This window comes from Scardinius erythrophthalmus, assembly GCF_964197995.2.
Source record: "Scardinius erythrophthalmus genome assembly, chromosome: 24".
NCBI lineage: Eukaryota > Metazoa > Chordata > Actinopteri > Cypriniformes > Leuciscidae > Scardinius > Scardinius erythrophthalmus.
This window is the reverse complement of record NC_138244.1, coordinates 13199148-13212262: the sequence shown is the minus strand read 5'-3', so window position 1 is coordinate 13212262 and position 13115 is coordinate 13199148.

Genomic DNA, 13115 nt, shown 5'->3' with positions numbered 1-13115 from the left:
GCTTTGGCTCATGTTTTTTTCTTGAGGGGAGTGAGATGCATTTACGTATATTTTCCTGACGTATAACGCATTACAGATAGGAGGGATGTGATTATAAAAAAAAATTGTTTATACTAAATATTCAATGTTTTCAAAATGACTTGTGATCTTGTCTAAATTATTGTAGGTGATTTACTTCAATAGAAATTAGCATTGATCGCAAAACATCATATGTCATGTTAATAAAACATCATTAGCCGACTGACTCACGTCTGTCCCACGACAGTTTTCCAGCATCCCTCCTCCACCCCAAAAACTAGCTCACTTTTATCTGTTCCTATCCCAATCCCAGCCAGGGAAACTCTGCGTTCGAGACACATTTTAGTACGGTGGCCCAGTAGTGCACAACACAACGAAATGTAAAAAGCAAACATAAGTTCACAACACAACGAAATAAAGCCACAACACAACGGAAACAAGCCACAACACAACGGAAACAAGCCACAACACAACGGAAAATCCACAACACAACGAAATAAAGCCACAACACAACGGAAATAAGACACAACACAACGGAAATGCTCCCGACCACTAGAGGGCTCTCGGAGCCCAGTAAAGTTAGTTTTCCAAGCCATTGTTCATTAGAGAGTCAGCAGTCTATAAAAATATATCAACACCACGATTAGTTTTAACAGTATGTAGCTAACCATTGTTTATCGACATTTATTAATTCAAAATCACCTACGTGCATTATAGCTGCATATTTATACTCTAGAATGCTTTGACGCGCTACCACAGCGCATTATCCCTGAGGGAACGTCTACCAATTCCTCCAAGTTGTTAAAACGTATAATTTGTTTTAATTAAAATTACTTTTAACATTCAAAAACAGACATATTCAAAATCCAAAGCTTGATTGTATTTGATAGTAGACTGACTTAATATGACTTTTATAATGACTTAATAATGACTTTTTTTCCAATACCCTTCATGTATTTACAGTAATTAACAATTATTTTTTTTAGGAAATTTCTGTAAAAGTTTTTTTTTCTTTTATCATGTTCCTAGTGACCAGACTGACTTATTATAGGTGGAATTGTGCCAATTCCTTCCTATTTCACCAAATGGTTTTTATTTTTATTTATCAAATTATATTATAATAAATTATACGTTTTAACCACTTGGTGGAATTGCCAGACGTGCCCTGCGCTGTGGAAGCGCGTCCAAGCATTCTCGAGTATAAATCAAATACGCAGCTATAATTCATGTAGGTTATTTTGAAGTAATATTTTATGTTGATATACACTGTTAAAACTAATCGTGGTATTTATATATAAAGACTGCTGACTCTAGAACAATGGCTTGGAAAACTAACTTTACTGGGCTCCAAGAGCCCTCTAGTGGTCGGGGGAGCATTTCCGTTGTGTTGTGGCTTTATTTCGTTGTGTTGTAGATTTTCCGTTGTGTTGTAGATTTTCCGTTGTGTTGTGGCTTATTTCCGTTGTGTTGTGGCTTTATTTCGTTGTGTTGTGGATTTTCCGTTGTGTTGTGGCTTATTTCCGTTGTGTTGTGGCTTTATTTCGTTGTGTTGTGGCTTGTTTCCGTTGTGTTGTGAACTTATGTTTGCTTTTTACATTTCGTTGTGTTGTGCACTACTGGGCCACCGTATTTTTTGAGTTCGGAAAGCACGCCAAATACGCATGTTTCCTACATTCGATTACATGCAAGTGTGAACTCGTGAAAGGTTTTACGTTATATTGTGGCACTATCTCCAATGTTATATCTACGTTAATTTTCAGTCAAATTCATAGAGCCTGTTGTGAAGCAGAAAAGCACAGAGAAAATTGAGGTTAAGAAGTTGTATCCTCAATCGCCTCTATTCAGTTCATGTTTCCTGTAACACTTATTATTGTTGAGGAATCTTAAAGTGACAGTACAGGTCAAATGTTTGGAAACATTAGTATTTTTAATGTTTTCGAAAGAAGTAGGCTATTTTATGCTCAAGTAAAATAATGGATTTCTATTATAATAGCTATAGGCTATACTCAAAAAAATATATAATTTTTATTTACTTTTATCATAAGTGGTTGCACTCAATTGATTTTATCTACATTTCAACAAATGCATTAAGTTGAACTTAATAAATTTTTAGTTACGTTAGTATAAAAAAAATGTAAATCCACCGCTATTTAATAATTGTTACTTCTACTTAACCCATTTAGTTGAACTTAATTTTATTTAGTTACATTAATATAAAACATTTTATAATGCACCCCTATTTAATTGTTAGAACTTCTGCTTCTGCTTAAATTATTTATTATTCATTTATTTTGAGTGTTCAAAATTATCTAGCTCAATCTAGTTAAAGGTCCCGTTCTATGCCCCTTTTCACAAGATGTAAAATAAGTCTCTGATGTCCCCAGAGTGTGTATGTGAAGTTTGAGCTCAAAATACCCAACAGATCATTTTTTACAGCATGTTTAAATTGACATTTTTTGGGGCTCAGAAAAACGAGCCGTTTCAGTGTGTCCCCTTTAAATGCAAATGAGGTGCTGCTGGACGACACAGGGGGCGGAGCTTCATGAGCTCGTGCTCAGTCTGTCAGGACAAATTCATTTCACGGAATGATGATAATATCAGAAACTCTCAGTAACGGTGTTCATTTCGAGTCGGACAATAATGCCTACAGAGTCAGAGTGCTGTATAGAGATGAAACAGGTATGGTTTAGTAGTTTAATTACGGTTATTATAACGTATTTGTCATCTGCTTGTATTATTTATTAATAGCCTACAAGTCTGCTGTCTGAATGATGATCAAACCAGTGACGTGCGGTCTGGGTAGGCAAACTAGGCACTGCCTACCCTGCCAAAATTCAAAAATAAAATGGTTTATTAAATAATAAACTTGTATTTGTATTTTTACTGTTTATTCTTGTGATTTATATATGCAATATGTGTGTTATTCCAATTATTTAGACGTTATGATGACAAATGTAGCAGTTACGCATAATCAAATAAAAAACAAATCGTAGAATAAGCAGTGCTTTTACTGTCCATTCATTGCAGACGGCAAGCGAAAAACCCATGTTGCGCATGCGCACTTCGATCCTGTATTCTTTAACATGTACGTCAAAAAGCACAACTCTGCTGTGCCTTTGGACGTAAATATGGTATGCCCGTAACATCTCCGTAACATATCAGACATGGACCAATTAAAATCAAGATATTACTGGACATTTGCGCAGCTAACGTCATTGACGTTACACACCACAGATAGCCTACATGCCTAATCCCCGCGGCAAATTCAAAGCCAAAATGACAGCAACGGAGTTAAAAGGCTGTCATCAGAGAGTTAAATGTTTTAAATTGAGAGCCAGAGACTGTGCAAACTGAAGGCCCGTAAAGATGAGTTTTACAAAGCTGCGATCGACGTCTTCATGAGGAAATGGCGGCGGATGAATTTGATGTAGGCAACAAATAATCTACCGATTGGTGAGTCAAAAACTATTTTGGGCTTACTATTGAATTGATAAATATGGTTGAATTAATGCAAGCCATTTGACTTCATATTCAATTGACCGCTGTGCAACAATAAGGATTAAGAATGGTTGCATTCTAATGCTGGAGTGGAGTGGACATAAACTACTGTTACTCGCGGTGTGTGCCTGTGCCGCGCTTGTGTGTGTGCGACGTGCGTGTATGTGTGTGTGTGTGTGTAAAAGAGAGAGAGAGAGAGAGAGAGAGAGAGAGAGAGAGAGAGAGAGAAAGAGAGAGAGACTGAGAGAATACACGCGATATACATCCTGATTTGTACATTTCTTGATATGCCGCGCTTGTGCGTAATGTTTACTGGTATTATTAGCCTTTAAACAATAAATCAGGTAATCTTAAATCAGGTAAACTCAGTGCCTAGCCTCTTTAAGACATCACCGCACGTCACTGGATCAAACATGTACTGATGAGTATAATAAAGTTTATTGTACATCACACAAAAGATGAAGCGTCAGTTTTACTTCAGAAAATCACCGTAAGAGCTGAGTAAACACAGTAGCCTAAGTTATAAGAAGTGCGCAAGTAACCAGTAGAGTTGAGGGAGCATTCCTGTGGGCGGAGGTTAGTCAAGAAACGGTTCTGGTGATGTCACCAATGCAGGATGTAGAGGGATGTAGTCCAATCGAGCCGTTTTTTGTAGTCAACTTCTGTTGAATAAAATATCTCGCTTGGCATTGAACTTTGAGCTTTATAATTTTACAGATATTATTTATGCTCTAACAGCAACATTACACACTAACTAAAGTTTGAAACATGGAATCGCATGCAACGGGACCTTTAAACATACAGCAATATTTAATTGACAGTATGAGAGGTTGTTAAACGTCTTTCAAATTCACACAGAAATTACTTTGTTTTAATCTCTTTAATGATTGCCATAAAAAAACAGCAAACATGTTTAATAACAGACAGTTTCTTTGTGGGTTCAACACCCTTTCTGTAGAAATGTTAAAACTCATATTGCACAATTGGCCACATAAATATCCAGTATATCAACATTGCCCTTATGTGGCAATAGGCCAAAATACATTTGTAACAATTTCCCTTACACTATCAAAGCAAGGAAAAAGTACTGCACGCAAAACATAAGGTAACGGGCGGATCTGATACCTACTGATATAAATAAAGCCAGTAACAGCTTACTTTCGTTAAATAAACACTAAAGAAAAAATATATAGAATACAATTGACATGTACACTCTAAAAAATGCTGGGTTGTTTTTTCAACCCAAACGCTGGGTTGAGACTGTTGGGTAAGGATGCTGGGTTGATGTAACCCAATTTGGGTTGAAAAACGTTTTTAATCTGTAACCCAGCGGTGCTGGGTTGGGAACGCGGACGTGAAAGAGAGCACGCACGTCACGCAACAACACGGACGACACCAGTCAGAGAAGCCGCCATTTTCTTAGCGCCTTCAGGTGGAAGCAAAGAAAAGACGTGTATGCAATTTATGGTAAGTAAATATACAAATTTCAATTAGTTATCAATTGGTTTTTATCCAAGAGTATTTTGAGATTTCGTGGGAAGGTGGAAAAGTCAGAAAATAGCTTATATGGAAATATTCGCGGTTTTTGCCTCGTCTTAACTGCCGCTTTTTATTGGTTTTCTTATGTCTTATTTCCAAAAATTCTGTTAATAGAGTCTGTTATCAACATTTATTACATGGCTTGGTTGAATTCCAATGTAGAATACGTCTGTTATTTCTTGATAACAGACCGCTGCGAAGTACCATGAAAAACAGCGTTGCTATGGACGCGGAACGGACTATTTTCTTTAGCGGAAGCAATATAATCGTTTTTAAATCAATAAACTCCTTTTTAAATCAATCTTTTGTCCCGTTCAGCCAGTCGGGGTTGTTATTCGCTATAACAACCACCTCGCTATACATTATCCTTTACATATTCAATATTTCTCTAACGATTTTACTGTATAACGCAGTTTTACGCTCTCAGCTCCTCACGGCCGAATGACAGCCGCGCTGCGCCTCATACGCTCTGCTCAGTGGACTACATTAAAGAAAGTGCGCCACACGACGCTGGCCTTAGGAAGGGAAAAGTTGTAAGTCCATTTTTAAAAGTTAATTGTTAGTTTTTGCTTCTGAATTTGTTAAATTTACTTTATTATATATGCTTTGCTGTATTAGCTACGGGTTTGATTCGGTGAAGTTTAACTTAATTACTTTGCTAACGTTAGCTTGGTCCTCTGTCAGAACATACTTCACAAATTTTCCGCTCTGCTTTCCTTTAACTGTACAATAGTAACAGTAGATATTATTAATTTAATATGAGCATACTATTCACTATACTTACATTTTTACCTTTTTAATTTTTAATTTTTTACTTTACCTCGACCACCATTTTGTCCGTGCCACTCCCGGGATAATTTGGAGATAAGAGCTTTTCTCAAGTTTTCTGTGATAATAAAATGCCTTTTGACTGACATTAATTTTTGTTTTAGAGAATGTAAAGGCAGCAAGCACTGTGATCTTTCTGAAATTACTGGAAAGTGCATCGAAGGACATTGAAAAATAAATGCAAAACAGTAGCCTAATACTTTTTTGTTACTGTTGTAAGTTACTTGTTAAATTATGTTGTTTATTTCATAAATATTTTTTTTGCCAAATGCTGCTTTGACGCAGAAGTGTTAAATCCAGCTAACTGTTCTGTCTCATTTTCCCACTTCTAATTTCAACTCTGTTAAGCCTTGTAAGTTATATTTGATATCATCAACCCTGATTTCACTATTATTAAAGAGCAATGAGACGTTTTACATGTTTTCAGTTCTATAAACCTGACTACAGTTGCCTAGTTCAATAATGTTAATGACTGCCAATTTTGCCTTGCCACTCTGTAATTGGGATGTACATAATTTAGTCATAAAATGTATTTTATCTGTTATTTTATCTTAGATGGACGAATATGTGAAAACTAAACTAAGAGAATGGAATCTTGAAGAGTTAATTCCCACATTTGAAGGTATGTAGTAATATTTCACAAGGTTCATTGTAATCGTAAGCCACTTGCACACTTTAAAACTGAAAAATTTGTGTAGAAATTACAAATTGACTTTTCTGTTGAATTTATCAAATCTGCTGTTAAAACAAGCGTATTTTTAGAAAAGGTTTGAATCTTCACTCAAATTTAACAAATAAAAACATTGGCTCAGTATTTTCTTTTTTGTTTTACAACTTTGTTTGCCATGTTGGCCTTTGTTTTGTATTTTTTAGATATCCCAGGATTTCTTAATTTTGAATCCAGACTCCGCTTCAAAACTCACCGAAAATTGGGTACCTGTGTTTAAGGATAAGATTCTGCAGTTTGCCAGCAGAGAGAAACAATGTCTTGATCTACTTTCCAGTGTAGAATTGATGTCAGCAGGTAATGGGTATTAAGAACACTGTTGCAAATGAATAATTCAGTCTAAAAATTAATTACTATCTCTCATGTCATTCTAAAAAAGGAGAGATTTTCCCTTTTTACAATTACTGTTAGTCAGGACCATTTTCATTTTGTTAACTATTTCGTTGTAACACAATTTAATAAATGAATGTCATACATCCAGATTTATTGCAGTCAAATTTTATTGCAGTTTTATGAAGACTTTTTTTTTAATTTTGAGTGATTTTTGTGAACATTTTTTCATTGTATTCTAAAGAGATGCAGAGTGATGTCGCCTTGCAAGTACTTCCCGTAGTCCTTTCAACATCAGTGTACAAGATTGGAAGGAAAACGTTTAAACCAACTTTCATTGAAACCCGGAAGGCCTTCATAGACATACAGCCGGTAAGTTAACAGCCATTGCTAAAACTACATGATTTAAGTATTTACAATATATTGTATGGACCCTTTTCACAGACTGACACATTTTAACAATTATCAACATCACAAATCTAGTAAAGTTTTTAATTTAATTTTTGAGTGAAAAAATGCAGTGTAGTGTCACCCAAAAATGAAAATTCTGTCATCAATTACAAACCTTCCTGTCGTTCCAAACCTTTAAAACTTTTGTTCATCTTCGGAATGGAATGACGATATTTCTAATGAAATATGAGAGCTTTCTGTCCCACTATTGACAGTCTATGCAATTACCACTTTGATGCTACAAAAAGTTAATAAAAAGATTGTAAAACTAATTCATATGAATCTAATGTATTCCAAATTGTCTGAAGAGACTTGATCGCTTTATATGATAAACAGATTTAATTTAATTTAAGTATTTATTTTTGGGTGAACTAATCCTTTAAGGCCATGACACAACAAGCCGACATAAAAAAAAAAAACTTGTGACATCAAACGTTAACTGTGTTGTTGCCATGAGTCATTTGCATCTGGGCCAAAAAGTTGGAACACTGCAAAGGCTATGGCCAACCCCTGCCAACTGGGGTCCGACTAGTGCTAACATTGGCCGATGGTTGGCTTGGTGTGTCATAGCCTTTACTGTTCCTAAAGGTATTTACATTAGTTTTAAGTTTTTGCATTCTAAATTGATGCCAGTTCTTGTTTTTCCCTCTTCTTTTTTTTTTTTGTCAGATTGGGACCAATATGGCTGAGTACCTGCACTCAAAAGACTCTGAATTTCCACATGTTCTCATGCTTGGAGACAACCAGTGCTTTCAAGCCTTTGCCATTATAAACGGAGAGGCACTCGCGCAAAATACATTGCTTGCTGCAGTAAGGCGTTCTACGTGTTTGACACAGACTACCTGAAACAGTGTTCCACAGTGTGGCAGTTTTTACAGACTGTGGTGTATGGACTTTCTGGGGATGAAACACCAACAATGAGAGTTTTGCGAGCATTCATTTTTGCTGACAAACAGTAGTTTTTGTTATTACTGTCTGTGACCTTGCCTCTTTTATGCTGTTCTTTTTATATTTACTACTATTACTTCTAAACTGTTACTTCTAAATACTTGTACTTTTCTTCTACAGTACAATTACACTACAATTGATTATTACTGTGAGTATTTATCTCACATTATATGTTATGCTCAAGATGTTGATGTAAATGCTTTGAAATGTTTTAAGATTTCAAATTCATATTTTCTTCAAAAGGTTCATTTTTCTGACTCATTTATGCTGACAAACAGGTTATTACTGTCTGCGACCTTGCCTCTTTTATGCTGTTGTTCTTTTATATTTACTATTACTTCTAAATACAAGTACTTTTCTTCTACAGTACAATTACACTACAATTGATTCTTACTGAGTATTTCTCTCACATGATATCTTATGCTCAAGATCTTGATGTAAATGTTGTGAAATGTTTTTAGATTTCACTTCATATTTTCTTCAAGAAGTTATTTCAAGTCTTTCTGATATGGTTTCATGCATTTTCAATTTTCAGGGAAATAAAAAAAAATGTATTCACAAATGGACAATTTTACTTGATAAAACAAAAATAAATGTTCATATTTTGATTACTGAATGAGCACTGTGCCAATGTTCGTCCGACTGTTTGTACTGTACTGTATTTTATTTTTCTAAACTTTTAATTATTCTTATTTCTTTTTATTATTTTAATTTCTTCTATGTAAAGCACTTTGAATTGCCATTGTGTATGAAATGTGCTATATAAATAAACTTGCCTTGCCTTACTGAAGTCTGTATTGCTGTAGATGTGTTATTTTAGTCATTTTGATTACTAAAATTTCTAGTTTAAATTTCCAACCCATTTTGGGTTACATTAACCCAGCACTGTAGTAATTTTTAACCCATAATTGGGTTAAATGTTCAACCCAGCATGCTGGGTCAAACATTTAACCCAATTAGTTGGGTTAAAACAACCCAGCGCTGGGTACGTCCCTTTTTGACCCAGCGCTGGGTTGCCAAAATAACCCAAATTGGGTTGTTTTTAACCCAGCATTTTTTAGAGTGTATGTAGACTTGAATTAATTATATATTAACGAAAAAACAATGAAACACAAGTTCAACCAAGTGTATTGAGAGATATATTACATTATAATACCCAGACGGGCAGCAATATGCGCTTATTTCACAGCTGGAGGCACGGCCGCACTCCAACACAGCAAACAAACATTCTCAAATTACCCACACACATTTAACCCTCAACACCCCAATGTCCCAAGGTCCTGGCCAGCAGACCGAAAGTTCATTCAAGCAACATAAATTGTCCGTACGGAACGACAATGTACTCCGCGAGAAGAAAAAGACACCAAACAAAAATGTAAGGCGAAGCGTGGCGAGAAGCCGCAGTCAATATCCCCGTGGACTTACGCAATCTCGCCACAGTCTGTTTAGCCGATGGGAAGATGTAGTAGTCCAGAAAACAATTGTCACGTAATCCACAAAAATAGGGTATTAGTCCCTTTGATGAATTCTTCATGCAACTATTACACAGAGCCCGCTAAACACAGACCGCTTTCCCCGTTTGAACTCCGGAGTCCTCTCTCGACGTCACTTCCACTTCTCCTTAAAACCATATTGCGTGACATAACAATGACGCGAGGACAAAACAAAAACAAATAAAAGTCCATATAATAGTCCGTGATTACACCACAGGCATCTGATACAACAGTTAGCTTTTTTCATGTGAAGAAAAAAAAAAACCATACAACAAAGCATGTTTATCATCACCTCAAAAAGCTGTACATAAAGGCAGAAATAGGTGACTATTACACATTTGTTTGTGAATCACTAATACAATGGTACTAAAACTGCACTAATGTTAAAAACAGAAGTGCTGACTTGAATAACATTTAACATAAAAAAAAACTTAGTAACATGCAACAGTACATTTGTTGTGAAACTGCTAAAAACAAAGTGCTTACATTTCATGCAACAAATTGCAATTTGAATGATAGTTTTTGAATGCTACTTTTGAACTATAAATATAGAGGTCTTGAAAGGAAATAAAGTGCAAGATACAGGCCCTGACATCTGAACAAATTTCTCTGCGTGTAGAGAGCACCTCAAATGAAACCAAGCACACAATGATTAATATTGTTAGTTCAAGATATATACATACCACACCTTTAAAGCTAGTGAAAATAACTGATGTTTCAGTAGTAAAGATATTTGCATCAATCACAGGATCATAATTTCAGGAACATAATTACAGGATCCCTCTTGTTAACTTCACTAAAAAGATTCACAAATCCAATGCTATATTGTGAACTTTACAGATAGGAAAAACTGTGGAAATTCTCTACATATTATAAAATACTACAGCGCAAAAACACAGTCGTTGACTGACAAAGTACGAGGAAGCACCATCTCTTCCTCATTGCTTTAATTGCAACTGAAGTTTTATTTTTTCGGTAACATGCAAACTGTTACCCTGGAAATCCAGAGTTCTCGCGAGAGCACAAGTTGAATTTGCTCAGCGAGTTACTCTGGTGTCCAGTAATGATGCTCATTAAATATGCCCTTGTATCTGAGCTGCACCAATCACATCGAAGTTATCTGATATAGGCGGGCCAGAGGCGAGCTAAACAGATGGTCGTCATCTGTTTAGCTCACCTCTGGCCATGACGTCGAAGTCATTAGTAAACATTGCAAGATGGCTATGGATGAACACCAGTTGTTTGAAATGGCTTTGGCCGCTACAATGAACAAGTTAGACTTGGCTTTTTATCTAAAAGAGGAACAAAAGACGGTGCTTGAATCATTCCTTTGAAAGAAGGGTGTGTTTGCTGTTTTGCCGACCGGATATGGCAAGAGTCTAATCTACCAGTCAGCTCTGCTGGTAGCTATACTGTAGCTTATGGAGCTTGTTGTGATTGGTCGTAGTGTTATCCAATTACGTGCAGTGAGATTTTCAAATGCATGCTTGGTGCCGCCCCTCGAGCTGGCCGATTTTCATTAGTCCATGCCAGACCATTAATCTTTCAGATTTAGGTCTGGATTTCGAGGCTAGCAAACTAACGATCAAAGGCCTTTCACACAGAACACGTTATCCATTCCATCGTTTTTCTTTGTATAAACACGCTAAATTGACTTGTTTTGACGTTTTAAGCCGTGTGTTCACCAAAGTGTTTTTCAGACACTGAAAGACGTCAGGTGCTCAGCTAAAGACGCCCAGCTGCAGGCCCTTGAGTGCTTCAGCAGCAGGTTTTTTTTTTTTTTAACACTGTCCTCCGCCAAAACAAATTGCTCTAGAACAAATAGAATAGATTATTAAGATAAAATATTACCCGTCCAAAACTACAGTGGTGGTCACAATTAATGGCCCCCCTGGTAAATATGATATAAAATGGCTGTAAAAAATAAATCTGCATTGTTTATCCTTTTGATCATTCATTCAAAAAATTCGCAAAAATCTAACCTTTCATTGAAGTAAAAGAATTGAAATTGGGGGGTAAATCACATTATAAAATAAATGTTTTTCATGTTTCATGTTGGTGCTTCTTCTGTTCAGTTCAGCCCACTCATTATAGGGTTCAGTTTAGGGGACTGGGACGGTCATGGCAGAAGCTTCATTTTGGGCTCAGTTACCCATTTTTGTGTTGACTTTGATGTTTGTTTTGGATCGTTGTCCTGATGGAAGATCCAGCCACGACCCATTATACGATTTCTAGCAGAGGCTGTCAGGTTTTGATTTTATTATCTGTTGGTATTTGCTAGAATCCATGATACCATGTATCTGAACAAGAAGTCCAGGACCTCCAGCAAAAAAATAAGCCCACAACATATAAGATCCAGCACTATATTTAACCGTAGGCATGGGATACTCTTCATCCCTGTTTGCTCCAAACACATCTGGTGGGTTTGTTGCCAAAAAGCCATCTGACCACAGAATCCGGTCCCTTTTGAAGATCCAGTCGTGTCTGACAAATTAATATGCTGGAGTTTATTTTTGGAGGAGCGAGGAGGATTTTTCTTGAAACCCTCCCAAACAACATGTGGGGATGTAGGGGTTGTTTGATCATTTTTTTTCTAACCCCCAAGACTCAAGTAATCTCTGCAATTCTCCATCTATGATCCTTGGAGAGTCTTTGGCCACTCAAGCTTTCCTCCTCACCGTGCATTAAGACAATATAGACACACGTCCTCTTCTTGGCAGATTCATAACATCTTTAGTTGATTGGAACTTCTTAATTTTTGCCCTGATGGTCAAAATGGGTATTTTCAATGCTTTAGTTATTTTCTTACAGCCACTTTCTATTTTGTCATGCTCAACAATCTTTTACTGCACATCATAACTATATTCTTTGGTTTTACTCATTGTGATGGATGATTAAAGAAATTTGGCCTTTGTGTATTCGTCATATTTAAACTCCTGTGAAACAAGAAGTCATAGCTGGACAATTTCATGTTCCTAGCCCTGGTGTGCTAAATAAAGGTAAATATGAATGGGAATATACTTCATAGATATTTTACTCGTAAAAAATTCTAGGGGTCTGCTTCATGTTGGATTAATAGTTTCTTGTTGAATCCGGCATTGAACTCGTGTAGATTCTGGAAGCTGTCTTCCGTAAAATGCGCAGCACAGAGAGCTAAACTACGATTGTAATTGTCAGGAACATAATCAAACTTAAATTTTAACCATTGTTGACGAACTACAGCGTCTGTAGGAAGCCTGAACACAGAAGACCTGACAGCTACAGCTCTCCACTATAACTCCTCC